This window comes from Argiope bruennichi, chromosome 8, assembly GCF_947563725.1.
Source record: "Argiope bruennichi chromosome 8, qqArgBrue1.1, whole genome shotgun sequence".
Classification (NCBI taxonomy): domain Eukaryota; kingdom Metazoa; phylum Arthropoda; class Arachnida; order Araneae; family Araneidae; genus Argiope; species Argiope bruennichi.
In genome coordinates, this window is record NC_079158.1 from 98,044,404 (window position 1) to 98,056,770 (window position 12,367).

Below are 12,367 nucleotides of genomic sequence, written 5' to 3' on the forward strand. Positions count from 1 at the left end.
TGCGGAATTACCTTCCAATGGTGTTAATATGCGGTATTACCCTATGCGCGGAATTACGCTCCATAAGAGGTAATACTCTGCAAATGAACTTTTTGGAAAATTAATTATTTTTAAAAAAGAAAATGAGTTGGATAAAGAAGAACTTCTCTCACTTCACACTTAATAGTGTTCACTTTACTATTGTAAAACTCCCATATAGGAGAAAGAGAAAATACAGTATTCATTAGTTGATCTTAAGACTGATAAATTTCCGAATTTCGGACCATACTCAATCTAGAATTAAGTCTATCTACCCGTCGATTAGTCTAAGAATACAATAACACAAACACTCATCAAGCTAGGAGAATCAATTTGATATGTGATCTTAGTCAACAAAATTGTTGACTTTTATCAAATTCCTGACATTTGAACCGTTCATGTGCACGGGAGAAAAATAACGCAGAAGTCAGCCAGCGTGAACCTATCTTGTGCGAGGAAATGATAACTCAAACATGCATCTACGTTTCTGAAATTTTGTATATGATTTTATCATGAAAATTATAGAACTGTATCAAATCTTCGATCAAATACGTCAAATAGTGGCTATTTGTCGATCTACTTTTTTGAGCTTATAAAAGCACAATAACAAAAATACAGCCAATAATATAAATAAAATTTTATATCTGCTCTGATAACAGAAGATATAAGATACTGTAAATTATTCCTAGGTTATTGTTCGGTATTCCGAATGTCCTGCAATATCATGAAGATTCATAACAATATTGTTGAGCATTTAGTGCCAACAGGGTTGTTTTTAAATTATAATTTTACTTCTGTGTCAAATTTGGTAATACTCATTCAATGATAATATATCGAAATTGCATATTTGATTTCCTTAAAACTAAGCTAAGCATAGCATGCTCCTCTATTTCAGCAGCATATGAGAAAGTCGTGTAGAAAACTAACCTACTGTCCTTTGAGTGCGTGCGTGTGTGTGTGTTAGCAGTCAAAGTGGTTAAGGCATGGCACAATAAAATTGAAGGAAAAGTGGATCAAAAGAATAAAATTAATTTATGCTCACATGAAACACATCAAATGTACCCTATTTTTTAAACTTTGGAATTATGGCGCATCTTGCAAACGGACAAATAGTTGTCCTTGTCAGGACAATGGCAAAGAATTGGCATTGTCCTAGTGCCAAATCATTGAGCCATATCCAGCCATTACGACATAAGCTGATGCCAAGACATTTTACGTCTTTTTGCGCAATCTGAGAAAGCTGAAGTTTTATTTAACAAGAAAATAAATACGAATGCATTTAAATTAAAAAGTGTAGTTTTTTATGTTTATGCAATCAAAATAATTTGAAGTTAATGGTAATAATAAACACACAATATTCCATTCCTTTTCCATGATATGTAAAGCTATCCGGAAACACCAAAAATAATTCTAGTATTCTCATGTTCAAAAAAAAAAAAAAAAAAAGCTAAAGAAAAGGAAAACAAGACTAACTATAGAAAAAAAACTTACATTGAAGATGAATAGCCAATAAAACATTAAAAGTCTTTTAGTAAAATTCTCATGCGTTTCCTCTTAAATTTGTTTTTAAAAATAGAAACTTTAAATTATTTTTTAAGTTAAAAACGGTTGTGAAGATGACAATCAATTTCTCTTCTAAAATATCTCTTAGAATAGTATTTCCCAGTATTATTTTCCCATTACTAAGCCATTAATAAAGTGTTAGTATTTCCCATTATGAAAGAGCCAGCAGAGGTATCCAATGTTGCAATGGTTTTCCATATTTCAACAAATAAATCCTCCTGATGCAAAATTCAGCATCAAACTCTATATTTGGCAAAATTTCTAAGAGAAAAACATTTGGAATTTCTTTGCATATGATATAAATAAATATTTAATATTTTATTTACTGTTAAAATTAAACAATTTAATTATTTTGTAACAATTCTTTAGGTTGGATAAATTTTATTTTTAAAGCAGCAGTGCTCACAGAGTCATTTTCTGCTTCATAAACGGCAGAGAAATATAACACATAAAAACTTAATTCGAAATAAAATTAATAAAAAGAAATCGCAAAATAAAAATAATTAAAATTTTGCAATTTTTTATAACAATTATGTTATGTGCTGTTCTGTAGAAGTTAGAAATCGAAACAAATAACTAAAAATGACATCATTCTAGAAGAGAAGCAATGAAAAAAAAAATTCTGTAAATGGCGCTAATTAAAATTACATACCATATTTTCATAATTCTTGTAACATTAATTTTAATATGACTTTTTGTCAAATCACGATTGGAAAATAATAAGCAGGGAACACTTCCTACAAAATTCAATAAGCAGGAAACACTTCCTACAATTTTCAGGTTAAAGAAACATTTTTTTTCAATATCAAAAATTAAAAAAAAAAAGAAACATCTTGTTTAAATATCTTGTTTTTACTATGTTTTGGCTATTTTAAATTTGATTTAAAATTCAAATCTTGAAAATCATCATACAAATCGCTTGTTCAATAGTGCAAATGTGTGATGGAAATAGAGTTTCTAACTGACAAAAAAATTAATTCTTTAATTAATTGTCAGAAAACTTTTACAAAACCTTTCTTTTGCTTAAATTTGTGAACCAAATTCGAAATAAACTTATAATAAGTTTGCATTTGTAAAATGTAAAAAAAAAAAAAAAAAAAAAAAAAAATTAAAAAAATGGTGTTTTAGCTTTATTTACATAAATGTTATAATTATTCTATTTACAGCTGCGCTGATTTTTTATAGCATCTTGAATAATCAAATGAGAATAATTTGTTTCGAAGGAAACGAAAATAATTTTCTGTATGAGATGTAATTAAAAAAGAATGCAAGAATGCTTTAAAATATCTGATGACAAAATAAAATGTGAGTAAATGATTATGGAAAAAATAAAGCTGTTAATACAAAATATTTATTTTTGTATTCCGTTTAAAACATCCAAAGAATATGTGAGCGGTGTGTTTGAAATTTGACTGAGGATTCCTTATTGAAATCACAGAAATTGGAAAGTTTTCAATGCATTTCTCGTTATGAAGAGAATGGTCTAAATCAAATAATAACTACCTCCTTGTTCCAGCTTTGCGGAAAGAAAAGGCCTTGAGGAAAAATACACGCGAAATTGTTTCGAAGTTAAATGAGGTCACAGAACTTTCACTTTTCGCCATTTTTTCATGCCGTTGTTACGGTCAATGATTCTGTTTTATTCTCTAACCGTGTTAGTGAGTACCGGAAAGAATGAAGACAATAATACAGCAATATGATAATTTAACATTTTTGACTTTTTTTACAGTAATGCACTCTTATGGTATAGAACCTAAAATTCTATGTTCTTTTTTTTTTAATCTTTAAATTCTATTCTTTTCAATAAAAAGCATGTCAATTTCTGTAAAGAAGTCTTCAATGATGAAGCAATTGCTGTATTACATACATAGTGTACAATATTATATATAAAATAGGAGGCTCGTAACTGCTCACCAACTCCCTTATAATTTCTGCACAATTGTGTTTTTGAGCATTTCTTTGCCATGTATTAGTTACATTTCGGGTATTTTGCTGGTAAATATAGTCAGCTTCAGAATATTCAGCTGAATGTCCTTGTCGACAACGTTTATAATAATTACATGGAACAGTCAGATTATTATCCATTTTTAAACAAAATTAATCTCATAAACAACATAAATAAATTCTTTAGAATTTGAATTTAGAAGCAATGTTATGCTGAATAGAATTGTGACTTTTCAGCAGATATGTGTTCTCGCTTCTGATTGGCTGTTTGGTGCAACTGACTGTTATGTCTTCTGTGATTGGCTATGAGTTATCGTTTCATTAGCTTTTTATATTGTATAGAGAAATATTCGCAATATTGTATAATATTGTTAAATATTGAATAATATAACATAATAATGCCCAATATTTTGAAACATTCTGTGCTACTTGGGAAATCTTTGGGAATTTTCTGCTTATTCCAGGAGTCGATTCATGCTCTTGTAATACAGTAACTTTATCTAGGACCACGGCCATACCATATATGATATTTTACAGGATTATCGAATGTAAAAGAAAAATTAGAACAGTAAAATGATATTTAAAGCAAATTGTAATGAGTCGCTCTATGGAAAGAAAATATGCTCATAAGCATTATTGTTTACAACAATAGGTCTTTCTGAAATTTTCTGATCTACTTCTTAATATATTTCTTATCCCTTTCCCACATATTTATATCCTTATTTCCCACATATTTAATAATTGTGTGCCTTGGGCTAAGCAGCAAATGCCACGAGTGCTGAGATTTTCAACATTCATTTTGTGTAGCATTAGCGCGTTTTGTGTTTCGCTATACATTGAAGGAACCTGAGCATATATTTTGAACGCCTTTGTGTTCGGTCAGTTAAAGACAAAATTTCACACAGAATTACAATTTTAGTAACAAGATCTCATAAAAAGTTTTTATTTTTAAAGCCATTGTGCTTTTGAATTATCGCGTTTATATGCATTCGAATGCATAGACTGACAGACAGTCAACCCAAGGGCATTTTTTGTTAAAGACCATGAACTAAATTTCATCCATTTAGCACAAAGTATTTTTGAATTATCGTCTTTACAAATAGAATGACAATGAGATATAATTCCAAAAATTAGTTTTCTCGAACTTACGAAGGTCTAAAACGAGGAAATTCGCTAAAATCTCGAATTCGAATTTTTTGACGATTACAGTACTTCTTCTTTGTGTATTTCGAATACAAGAAAGTAAAAAAAATTATTAACTGGATGTAGTAAATTTGATAAATGTGTTTAATGCACCTGAAGCTTATTTCCGAGGGATTTTAGTTTCATCTGCCATTGACTTTTCATTATCCGATTCTAACTTTAACCGAGTATAACATTGTATTTAAATTGCTATTCGCACAGTTCTTCAACCATTAATATGAATTTTTTTCTTCATCGGAGATATATGTGAAAAGGTTGTTTGGCACAACTTCAACCAAGTCCAGCTCTATGTTTTGCCCGTCAATGTAACTTCTAGATCTTGATCCATCTGAAAAAAAATCAAAATGTGAGCTGTTGCATCAGTGCCGGATTGCAGAATGAATGCCGATGTGCTGAACCTCATAAGCCAGATAACAGCTACGAAACACGAGTGATTACTTTTGTCTTGTGGTCTTGTTACTCGGCTGCGAACCACGAGGTCCCAGGTTCTATCCTCGCTCATAACAATCCGCTACACGGATTTAAAAAGTGCCGAGTATATATGTTAATTATTTTATTTAACAGAATTTATTGAATCCTCTATAGGTACTGCTATATTAAACAACATGCAGTTAAATGTTAGATACTTGTTTATTGACAATTTTCATGTGATTTCCACGCTAATTTAATATAAAATTCGTTGGATATCCTGAATATGTTACGATACAGTCTAAAATGGCGTGCAATTAGGTGCTAGCTTACTTGTAAATTTCATGTGATTTCCTCATCAATTTAATATGAAATTCATTGGATCTTATGAATATATTACTATAATTTTAAAAAGACGTGCAGTTAGATACTTAACTCATTTGTAAATTTCATGTGATTTTCATGCCCATTTAATATGAAATTCATTGGATCTCTGGAATATGTTACTATACAGTCTAAAACGAGGTGCAATTAGATATCACTCATTAGTAAATTTCATGTGATTTCCACGCCAATTTAATATGAAATTCGTTGCATCTCCTGGATGCGTTTCGATACAGTCTAAAACGACGCGCAATTATATACTCACTCATTAGTAAATTTCATGTGATTTCTTCATCAATTTAATATGAAATTCGTCCAATCGCCTGAAAGCATCACTAACATATAAAACGACATGTAGTTATATGTCTATCTTATTTGCTTGCTTATTTTCAAATTTCATGTGACGATGATGTCATGAGAACTGTGTCCATTGGAAAACCTATTAAAGTAGAATTCTTTTGTAATACTTCCTGATGAAAATGTCCTCCGGTAATTAAGAATTCGCACGCAATTATCTTCACAAACATCATGTAATTTTGTTCTTCATTGTGATGTAATCATTCGCAAAAATCGTGTAGACATTAATATATATATAACTAACTCTAAATTTCCGATTTTTTTTCATTTATAAAGTTGGTTATTTGTATTTAGTTTCAAATGAATGCGAATAAGATCGGGAGAAGAATTCTAAAAATTAGTTTAAACTCAAAATAATTTATTCAAACGTATTTAGTAAAAATTTTTTGAATTTAGGTTACCAAATTTTGTCAATAAATTATTTGAAAATAATTAAAAAAACTCAAAATGTAAGAAATGTATCAGATATTGTATTAAAATAATGAACAATAAATTTATGCCATAGAATTTTACAAATAAGAGTTATTATGTGCTTAATTGCATTTTTTAAAAAAATAAATGAACAATTATTAACTACTAAAATTATCATCAATTGCTAACTTATGAATAAAATTGTACGATTTTCAATTCGAAAGATTATATTCATTATCGTAACGCACAAAAACAAAACTAAAACTTTTTATTACAAGAAAAAGTTGTAAAAGCCGAATTAGTCCTGATCAAATCTTGGCAAAGAAATATAAAAGGCAAAAGTAAAATAAATGTATTTCAATTTACAGCACATTTTTTTCAAGTGTCGTAAAACCCCAATTGTCCAGATCAATTGCAACTAGGAACCTATCCGAATAATCGAATGCCTGGATAATTGCTGATGATAAAAGTTATTTTTCAGATGATAAAAAAAAATTAAATTTGCTCCTAATGTTGAAATTAAATGATTACAAAAACAATATTGTTTTCATTTTATATATTTATATACTGTATTGAAATATCCCTACATGGATATGCTAACAAAGCATGTTATTTCTCTATCTTGACTTGTTTAATTATCGTTCTTGCGTTTAATTTTTTATTATTAACTCGTTTAAAGGAAAATTTTATTTGAGTCATTTTTCATTCCAAAGCATTCAGAATAATTGGGATTTGGAAAATTGGATCTCTATGTATAAAGTAGATTTTTATTTAATTATTTTATGCAAGTGGAATCAAATATTATATGTTATTGGTGTCAAAATGTGTTTGAGTAAAAAAATTCAAAACTCCATTTTTTAAAATTTATTTTATTTATTCGTTTTAAAGAAATGTTTTTAAACGTCGAAAAATTCGAAATTGAGGTTTTCATGAATTATGACGCTTTAGATCACTCTCTATATCATTTTCTTCGGACAAATATCGAAATTTATCATTGTAAACAATCCAAATTTTCAAATAATAATAATTAAGTTTAAGGCATCGTCAGACTACATATTTTGAATTGGAGGCTCGAATCTCTTTTAAATTGTTGTTTCTTCTTGGTTTATCTGCTTTTTCGAAAAATAATTCTGCATATCTGTTTAAAAAAAAGATTTTAAAAGGCATTTATTTCACGTTGATATGATAATTTTTTCATTAATACTAAGCTAGAAATTAATTCTTTTTAATAGATGAATGAATTTAAGAACATATATATAAATACAATTAATTTCCTGAAATATTTTTACGGAATATTTTGCAGTATATCTTTATATAATATCATTTTCATTTGATAATATGTTCATTTTTTGGCTCTTAAATTAAAATAATTGTGTTATATTAAGAAAAATATATATATTTTTAAAATTTAAAAACGGTTTAAATATGTTTTCAAAGCAAGTAACTAATTCATCCATGATAATTAAAAACTTATATGCTCATATCACTGTTTAAAAAAGTTTCTTTCAACATTATATATATTTGTTCTTTTTTCTTTTCTTTTTTATATTTTTAATCTACTTACGATTGAAAATGGAGAATGATGCAAGCGCCGAAAACTTCAATCATTTATTTACACTTTAAACTGTAATATGATTAAAGCTTTATAATATAGTAAACGTGAACAATTCTTTCTCATTCACTAAGTAATTTAAAGAAATATTTTAAAAATTTCTTCTGTACACAATTTGTTGCGATTTTCCCGCATTTTTAGCACTTGTAATGTTTACTATTTTAGTCTTCAATAATCTAAAGTTATGGAAATTGACTGTTTCCTTTTCTTGCAGGAAATATACCAGGAATAAAATATTACACTCCTACAGATGAATTAATTCTTTCTATTTAATAAAAAAACTACATTTCCCAGGTAAGAGCTTTTTCATTAACTCAGTATTGATAATGAAGCGGAAATTTGTGGAATGGAAAGTCTCGAAGAATGATAAAGGTTTCATTGTAAATTTTTTTAAGAATATAACTCGTATGACTGATTAATAATGCAATGATACCAATGTTATTTATTCAGAAAATAGAGTTAATGCACAATATTTGGATCTATTTATAAGAATACTAGCAGACTCGGCCACGTGTTGCTGTGGCTAAGGGTTTTGTTATATTACATAGTAGTAAACTATTCAAGGGAAACGGTAGAAGAACACCAGTCATGGGGACCACCATGCTTTTTTACACAGATGCCATTTGTAAAAAAACATGGGGACCTCCATGATTGATTTTCTACTACCGTTGATATTGAGCAAAAATCAATACAAAAAAAAATTTAAAATTTCTTTATTTTTTTGCATTCAAGTTTGTAACAAATGAGTACATTACAAAGTTGTTAATAAAAAACACGTAACACTTAAACTTATAAATGAGGTAGGTAGGGCAGATAGTTTTAAATCTTTGACAATAATGTTTATTATTTTGAATTATAAATACTTTTAATTCCAATTTAATTTAGCACTAATCGGTGCACAATATTTTTGGTTAACCTGTCTTTAGCTAACACAAATAGATTTGACGGTTTTCCTACATGTGAACATGCAACATATAGTTGCCCATGAGAAAACATGGATTTTCCAAATCTAAACCACAAATGGACATTGTTTGGCCTTGAGACTTATTTATAGACATGGCGAAAGCTAAACGAATTGGAAACTGTAACCTTTTGAAGGGTATCGTAGATTCTGATGGTATCAGCGGAACACGTGGCAACAGGACCACTTCTCCTTTAAACTTTCCAGTTAAAATGGTAGCTTCAAGTATATTTCCGGTGATCCTTTTGATGACCAAACGCGTACCGTGGCATAATCGAGGTGGATTCAAATTACGCAGGAGAATAATAGGTGAACCAATCTTTAATCGAAGGTTATGTGGTGGCATTCCAGGTATATCTAGTGAATTTAAAAATTCAATTGGAAAATTTACACTATCATTTTCATCAACAACAGTATCGATTGATTTAAAAGGCATCAGATCGCCTGGTAACAACTGTTGTATTTGGAAGTTAATTTCGTCAACGTCAACATTTTTGGCTGCCAAAATAGCCCGATCACTGAGCCAGTTATGGTTCAAGTAATTACTCTGTATATCCGGAAAAATACTCTGAATCAATTCATTTTTTCCCTGAAGAACAGTGCAGAAATTGTCTGGCAGTTTAATGCATTGCGTATTTGGTTGCAGTTCTATTTTACCGTTCCCAATGTCTAGTAATTGTTCAGAAAATATTTGTGCTGATGGATCATTTTACAATTGTACGTGCATGTTTATGGCCAATCGAAGTGTTTCAACACTTCGCCATAAGAATGATTGTTTTAAACATGCATTAACCTCATCCGCGAAAGTAGAGAGAGGTATAACCGGTAAGGTTTGACGAAAATCACCAGACAAAAGTAAGATAGCACCACTGAAAAGTTTACCATTGCCGTTTAAACAATTATTGAAAAAGTGTGAGAAGCTATGTACCACTGTTTCATATATATATATATTAATTAATTTTTGATCCTGAAGCTTTAAGTACTTCATAACCATCAAAATACATATATCATACAGTGTGATTTGATGTATAGCAAATATATAATAATATAACTATGTGATAATACTTACATGTATATATTTTAATTAAAGATTGTTGAACAATGAAGCACTAATAATTAAAAAGCAGGAAGAATTCCACTGTATTACTTTTACTATAATATGAATTCAATTTATACTTCAGTCTAAATAACACGTGGTCTGCTATGCTAATACCAAAAATTGAAAAACTAAGAACAATTGAATTTCATTGTATTGCGTTTACTACGAAATAAATTTAACTTATACTTTAGCCTCAGCAACACGTGGTGGTTATGCCATTAAATTGTAGCTTATGTGAAACGTTGGTACTTTTAACACAACGCCATCTGTTAAAATCGCTTGGACCTAACAGATAATTGTGACTGTCAAATAATGAACAAATAATTTGTTTCTTCTTAATACCTTCCTTCTTAGTATAAATCCTTTATGATGTATAATAAATCCTCTAACTTCAGTGATACAGATTCTGACTTCCTCATCTTAAAGGAAAGATTTAAAAAAATAGTTCTATATTCCACACATGAAGTTGCCATGAGATTTATTCCGTCATTTATACATTTGTCTGTTGCAATAATTCAAAATTCATTTACAAACTGAAATCAGTTTCAGAAACATTTATTAAATAATGATAAGCATTGTAGCTGAAGTGAATGATAGCTGAGTTGATGATAGCTGACATAACTTGATACGTACATGCAGTTTATTAGTAAAGAAATGAAAAACTGAAACGATTATTTCAACCATTTTTTATTATCATATCTTCAATAATTTATATAAAAAAAGATTAAATTTCATTTAGCATACAAATGAGTTAATATTTTTTTATTATCCGATTAGAGGAACTTATTATTGGCTCGTTCACTTACCTTTTTTACGATATCCTTAACAAAAGAAATAAAATCATTTAATTGAAAATTCAATGAAGGTAACAAATGTTATCGCCACACAACATTTTTCTTAGTAAACAGTCAGATAAAGAATCGGAATTCATTCAAAACGAAAAGTAATAATTATCCGTGTGCAACTCCAAGTATTTTTCCAAACTTTTTTATAATTAAAAAAAGCAGAATTTTAGTATATTATATTAATCAGTGATCCGTTAAAACGTTTGTAATTAATCATTTTCAAATAAAATATCTTATTTCTGAGAATTGCCACCTTGCACAGTAATACAAAATTCAAACATAAGATCGTGATACTTTATCCGTTGCAACGTATCAAATTTATTGTATGATTAAAAAATAATTATGGAAAATGATATCTTATTCCTGAGAAACGTTTTCGGATAGGATCATAAATAATTCGAACATTCGGATTCGAAACGTAACGCAAATGCGTAAGTTTTTCTACGCCAGTTGGGGTAACGCTATATCAGATTAGAAATTTTTAATTTCCTTTATTCTGTGTTATTTTAATTCAAAAGTACATAAGAATGAATCTGAAAGATCGATTCATTAACAATTTTTCATTTTAAATGCATCAAACGTTAAGAAAATAAATAAATCGTTTCAAATAATCAGCCGAAAAATCTTAAGCCTAGCCTCATGACTGTTGGGAAAAAAAACTGAAAATGAAAAGAATTTTTGGCGGGAAAGTTAGTTTTTAATTAATAATTAAAATTATAATTAAAAATTCAAAAAAGGGGTATCCTATCTTTTAAGTTAGATCAAACTGCACACGGTGTGCAAATTTGATTAAAATCGGTTAAGTAGTTTAGGAATCCATCGCGGACAAACAACGTGACACGTAATTTATATATATTAAGATTTTGAATACTAAAATATGGCAAGTGTAAACAGTTTGAGTAGTGTTAGAATTATCAAAAATTTGGCTCTTCTTTAATACGAATCGTCTATCAAAAAATAATTGCAATCAGCGGGAGTGGTCTTCCCAAAACTTTCTGTCATTGGCGCACAATAGTTACGAAATATTAACCTTTGGCCTGAATTTTATCATTTTTACTGAATTTATCGTGTCATCCTAGGCGAGTTATTTGGTGATTAATCCCAAAACTTTTTGTCATTGGCGTACAATAGTTACGAAATATTAACCTTTGGCGGGAATTTATCATTTTTACTGAATCTATCCTGTAATCCTAGGCGAGTTATTTGGCGATTAATCCATGGCATGCAGTTAATAATATACAAGAATCGAATTTGCGTTGTAGATGCTATTTTCCGTATGGATTGGAACAAAATTTGTCACAAAACTACACTTGTAGTCACAAAATGACATACCAAATTTGATATATTTAAGTCATTATATTTTTAAGTTATCGCGTTTACATGTTTCGAAAAGTACAGACCGACCGACAGTCAACCACTTATCTTCAACGCTCAAAATTTGACAGATGTCTACATTATAGATGTTAAATCTGTGCACCAAATCTTATCTATCTAGCTCTCTTCGTTTTGTAGTTATAGTGTTAAATTGTAGTCGAACAACCGAACAGACAGACTTCCTCTGA

The 12,367-nt window shown here is 29.1% G+C and overlaps 1 protein-coding gene across 4 annotated transcripts in view; it reads left to right on the forward strand.

Annotated features, from left to right (window-relative positions):
- LOC129981847 (organic cation transporter protein-like) overlaps positions 1-12,367 on the forward strand; it is a 58,828-nt gene that overhangs the window by 8,561 nt on the left and 37,900 nt on the right. For 3 of the 4 annotated variants that reach the window (XM_056092879.1, XM_056092881.1, XM_056092880.1), the window contains one exon: positions 8,115-8,194. The exons of the other annotated variant lie outside the window; for it this stretch is intronic. The gene's annotated coding sequence lies outside the window, so the exon portion shown is untranslated. The remainder of the gene's footprint in view (positions 1-8,114; positions 8,195-12,367) is intronic. 4 annotated transcript variants of the gene reach the window in all.